The 5,799-nt window shown below is 39.1% G+C and overlaps 1 protein-coding gene across 7 annotated transcripts in view; it reads left to right on the top strand.

Moving 5' to 3' along the window:
* Ncoa6 (nuclear receptor coactivator 6) overlaps nt 1-5,799 on the top strand; it is a 75,252-nt gene that overhangs the window by 3,042 nt on the left and 66,411 nt on the right. For 6 of the 7 annotated variants that reach the window (XR_001174834.1, XR_001174835.1, XM_013010949.1 and 3 more), the window contains exon 2: nt 1,742-1,851. The exons of the other annotated variant lie outside the window; for it this stretch is intronic. The gene's annotated coding sequence lies outside the window, so the exon portion shown is untranslated. The remainder of the gene's footprint in view (nt 1-1,741; nt 1,852-5,799) is intronic. 7 annotated transcript variants of the gene reach the window in all.

Genomic DNA, 5,799 nt, shown 5'->3' with positions numbered 1-5,799 from the left:
TGAACTCTGGGCCTGGGCACTGTCCCTCAGCTCTTCAGCTCAAGGCTAATGCTCTACCACTTGAGCCACAGCGCCACTTCCGGCTTTTTTCTTTTTGCTTATGTAGTGCTGAGGAATCCAGGGCCTCAGGCATGCAAGGCATGCGCTCTACCACTGAGCCACCTTCCCAGCCATGACTGAATTTTCTTATGCACTGGTATGACTATATTCCTAGATTCATAATTGTATTTCCTTATAGTTTTCTAGAAATTTTACAGTTCTGATTTGTATTTGTTTAACCTTAGTCCAAAGGTTCTGCTGTTACTTTAAGACGGAAAAAGATCTTTGTTTCTTGATTTTATTTTGAATTATAATTTCAATGTTTTCTCATCAGTTCATTGCCCTAGGTTTTTAAGATTTTCTATATAACTTAATAAGTTCCATTTTTGAATTAAAAATAATTAAGTGATAGTTTTCCCATTATTAACTACTAATATATACTTGTAATTTCAACATTACAAAATTAATACTTGGCATCAATGTAAAATTATAACACTTGGCTTAAAGATGTTGTAGTCTGATCTTGTTAGTTGATTTTTATTTATTTATTTATTTATTTATTTTTTGACGTCATGGGGCTTGAACTCTGGGCCTAGGCACTGACCCTCAGCTCTTCAGCTCAAGGCTAGCGCTCCACCACTTGAGTTACTTCCAGTTTTCTGATAGTTTATTGGAGATAAGAGTTTCAGGACCTTTCCTGCCCGGGCTGGCTTTGAACAGAGATCCTCAGATCTCAGCCTCCTGAGTAGCTAGGATTACAGGCGTGAGCTACTGGTGCCCGGCTTAGTTGATTTGTTTTTGTTTTTGTTTTTTTTTTAATCTTTTTTTTTTTATTCCTGTCGTAGGGCCTGAACTCTGGGCCTGAACTAAGAGCTCTTCAGCTCAAGGCTAGCATTCTACCACTTGAGCCACAGTGCCACTTCCGGCTTTTTTCTTTTAGCTTATGTGGTGCTGAGGAATCGAACCCAGGGCCTCGAGCATGCAAGGCAAGCGCTCTACCACTGAGCCACCTTCCCAGCCCTGATTTTTTTTTGAAGTATGCAAAAATGATGCATTTTTCTGTCCATAACTTCTATATCTATCCTATCATGACGAATGTTTTAGAACTTAAACTAAAAATGTGTGGCAATGTACATGATGTTAATTTTTTCACATTTGACAAATTAAGAGTGTAGGTATAGTAAATGCTGTTATGCCTGGAAGCCCTAGATCATGTCTTTTTTTTCTTTTTTGTCAGCCCTGGAGCTTGAACTCAGGGCCTAGGGGCTGTCCCTGAGCTTTTTTGCGCAAGGCTAGCACTCTACCACTTTGAGCCACAGCTCCACTTCCAGTTTTCTGGTGGTAAATTGGATATAAGAGTCTCATAGACTTTGCTTCCCAGGCTGGCTGATCCTGAAGATCTCAACCTCCTGAGTAGCTAGGATTACAGGTTTGGAGCCACTAATGCCTGGCTAGTTTCATGATTCTTAACATGAAGCTGGTATAAGTTCTTGAGAAAAAAGTATTTCTGTAAGCTTAATGACAATTATTTAACATTTTCTACATGCAAAATTGACTTGATAATGTGTGAGGTTTGCATTGACTTCTGTTGCAAAGATAAGTCAGCTTTTAATTTCTTTATAATGCTGTTTCCTTTCCTTCCTCCTTTCTTGCCTCCCTCCCTCCCTCCCTTCCCTCTCTTTCTATCACTTTCTTTTTCTAGATTTCTGATTTGGCTGCTACTTTGAGATACAGCCCCCAAAATGCCAGCTTGTTTGGACTTAGAAGATGACCTGGATAAGTGCTTAATAAAAAAATAAGAAACACATTTTGGTGAGTGAAAACTAAGAGTAGATAAGGCCCCAAAATAATGTTTATCCTTTAGGTTTTTCTGATAGTCCCTTTCTTTTGGCAGAGCTGCTAAAATGCATGAGGTGTGCCTCAAGTGGTACATCCATCGACTGCCTAGCAGGCAAGAAGCCTCAAGTTCAAACCTCAGTACTGGCCATCTCCCAAAATTATTTTTTTTTGAGCTATTGAATAAAATTTGAAGACTACTAACCTCTTTTTAAATAGGGTTTCTAACGGTGGGTGGGAGGAGGGCTAAAAAATTAAATAAATAGGGTTTCTAATACAGACTTTTTTGGGTGTGGGCGCTGTCCCTCAGCTCTTCAGCTCAAGGCTAGCGCTCTACCACTTGAGCCACAGCACCACTTCTGGCTTTTTCTGCTCATGTTGTGCTGAGGAATCGAACCTAGGGCCTCATGCATGCAAGGCAAGCACTCTACCACTGAGCTACCTTCCCAGCCCTCTACTATAGACTTTTAAATGTAGTTTCAGATTTGCCTGTATAACACAGTAAAAGAACAGTGAGTAATTACTAAAATTTATATTGAGTAAAACTATTCTCAATCTGGGCACTGGATGGAGATTTAGGCTTATAATTCTAGTTACTCAGTAGTCTGAGATCTAAGGATAGCAGCTGGGATCTGAGGATTTGCAGACAGCCAGGGCAGGAATGTCAGTAAAATTTTTATCTCCAATTAACACAAAAAGCTAGAGGTAGAGTTGTTGCTCAAGTGATAGAGCACTAGCCTAGAGCACAAAAACTCAAGGACAACACTTAGGCCCAATTCAAGCCCCAAGACTGGCAAAACAAAAAAAACTACTATCAAACACCTTTAATTACATAAACATTTTAATTAAAAATTAATAGTTATGAGTGAGGGAAGGGATGACATTGTTAAAAAAGAAATATACACTTTATTTATGTAACAACTGTTCTGTATATCACCTTTATAATAATTTTTAAATGGTTATATATGTAATGGGGCTGGTAAAGTGGCTTAAGTAGTAGAATACCTAGTTAGCAAGTGGTGAGGCCCTCAGGCCCTGATTCAATCCCCAGTATCACTGGAATAAAAAAATAATTGTGAAAAGTTGTGAACTCCACACCACTCACAGTTTAATGCTATGTTTAGATTTGTGGTAAGCTAAATAAAGCTCAGCAAAATTAGATTTTTTTTTATCTTAAAACAGGTTTCAGCCAGGCACTGGTGGCTCACACCTGTAATCCTAGCTCCTCAGGCAGCTGAGATCTGAGGATCCCAGTTCAAGGCCAACCCGGGCAGGAAAGGCTGAGAAACTCTTATCTCCACCAGAAAACCAGAAGTGGCACTGTGCCTGAAGTGGTAGAGCACTCGCCTTGAGCAAAAGAGCTGAGGGACAGTGCTCAGGCCCAGAATATAAGCCCCATGATCAGGAAAAAACGTAAAAACCTTAGGTTCCCTGTGGCCTTTGTGTAGGTACTAATTGATCCTGGCAGGCCTCATCTGGGGGCTGTCCTTGTCGTTATAAGCTGGCACAGGGGACTCTACAGAAGCTTCATAAAGGAACCTGAAGGATGATGTTCTGAAAATGATGTCTTGTAAATCTTTTTTTTTTTAACTCAGGCTTGAACTCAGGGCCTTGGTGCTGTCCCTGACTTTTTTTGCTCAAGACTAATGCTCTACTACTTGAGCCATGGCTCCACTTCTGGTTTTTGGTGGTTACTTGGAGATAAAAGTCTCACAGACTTTCCTACCTGGCATGGTTTCAAACTATGATGCTCAGATCCAGCCTTCTGAGTAGTTGGGATTGTAGGTTTGAGCCACCAGCACCCAACTTATAAATCTCTTTTAATGTAGAATAGGGCTTTTCACATCATTTTCACTAATATATAATAATGGACTTCATTCTGATATTTTCATGCATGTACATATAACATGTTTTGTTTACTGTCCCCGCCCTGCCATTATCCTCTCTATTCCCTCTCTTCTCCCTGCTTGACTTCCTCTTTACAAATAGTCCTCCCCAGCCTCTATTTTTATGTCATTTTGTTTTTGTTTCTATAATCTAGATTCTGCATATGTGGGGGAACAGTGTTTTTCTGAGTCTGGTTTATTTGGTTAATATAATACCCTCCAGTTTGTTTTTCTTGTAAAGACTATAATTTTGTTTTTCTTTATAACACCTTTTCTTTATCCATCTCTGTAGACTTTTGAGAATTGTTTGTTCAGTTGATTCACCCATTTATTAATTGGATTCTCTGTCCAGCATTTCAGTCATTTCATAATCTTTGGAGCCAGTTATTGAAGAGCTATGAACTTTTGGAGGAGTCACCTTGCCTTTCTCATATTTCTTATGTTTTTGTGCTGCAACTTGTTTATCTGTTTTATATGTGGGCCTTCTTACTGATTAGGCTTCTTTCGAAGATCCAGTCCCCAATATTGCTCAGAAAGGAGAAAACAAAACAGGTACAACACTAAAACCAGATAAAGACAACTACTGTGTTTAATATATATATATATATATACATATATATACTTAAATTGGAATAATACAGAGAAGATGTGCATGGCTTCTATATAAGGATGATATGTAAACTTGTGAAATGTTTCAGGGAGAAGAGAATGAAGGGGTATAATATGAAGTTCATTCAAAAGTTCATAATGGAATCACCTTCAACTTTTTGCAAGAAAATTAAAATCAATGTATGTTCAAAAAAGACAACTATACAAAAAAAATACCATAGAAAAGAAAAGGACAAAATAATGTAGGATAAAGCATGAAGTTAGAATTAGTAAAGGATTGAATATGGTAGTGCATGTCTGTAATACCAGCTTATCAGGATGTAGAGGTAGAAGAATCGTAGACCAAGGCTGGCCAGGGCAAAAGCATAAGAACCTATCTGAAAAAAACTTAAGCAAGATGTCTGTGTAAGGAGCTCAAGTGGTAGAGGGCAAAGTCAAGACAGAGCAAGGTCCAGAATTCAATCCCCACTGCCACCAAAAACTGATAAAAGAAAAAGTAATAATAAAAGACTGAAATGAATCAGGTGCTAATAGTTTACACCTGTAATCTTAGCTACTGGGAAGGTTGACATGCAAAGGAGCATGGTTTGAAGCTTTCTCAGAAAGTCTGAAAGATTTCATCTCCAAAAAGTGGTAGAGCATAAGCCAAGCAAGCCTTAAGCTCAAACTCTAGTATTGGCAAAAAAAAAAAAAAAAGAATGGGATAAAGAATGTGACATGGAAGGGAAAGGGAAAAGGAGGAAGGAAGGAGAAAGAGGAAAAAAGGAAGAGAGAAAGAAATGAAGGAAAGAAGGAGAAAGAAAGGAGGAGACAAGAAAACAAGCAAATAAGCATGGTTAAAAGAAGTCAGGTGCTGTCACCGCTGTAATCCTAGCTACTCAGGAGTCTGAGATCTGAGGATCATGGTTGGAAGCCAACCCAGGGAGGAAAATCTGTGAGACTCTTATCTCCAATTAACCTATAGAAAGGCCAGAAATGGAGCCATGTGGCTCAAGTGGTAGAGTGCTAGCCTTGAGCAAAAATGCTCAGGGACAGTGCCCAGGCCCTGAATTCAAGCTCCAGTACAACGTGGGGGGTGGGAGGGAAGGAGAAAGAATATCATGAATAGAGCAAGAGATTTAAAACATCCAGCTACAAAATTAAAATGCTAAGTAAACACAAAAGGTAGGAAGAATTTTAAAAATTTTTGAAATAAGACCTATGTAACTCTATGCTTGCCTTAAACGTAGTGTGGCGCCTAGGCTGGCCTTGAACTAAAGATTTGCCTCCCTCAGCCTCCCAAATTCTGGGATTATAGGTATGCACCATCATTCTGTGTTCATAGGTGTGTGTGTGTGTGTGTGTGTGTGTGTTATAGGTATGCACCATCATTCTGTGTTCATAGGGTGTGTGTGTGTGTGTGTTATAGGTATGCACCATCATTCTGTGT

Source organism: Dipodomys ordii, unplaced genomic scaffold (assembly GCF_000151885.1).
Source record: "Dipodomys ordii isolate 6190 unplaced genomic scaffold, Dord_2.0 Scaffold13, whole genome shotgun sequence".
Taxonomy (NCBI): Eukaryota; Metazoa; Chordata; class Mammalia; order Rodentia; family Heteromyidae; genus Dipodomys; species Dipodomys ordii.
Note: the sequence above shows the minus strand (reverse complement) of the source record. Positions and strands in the feature narration are given on the sequence as shown.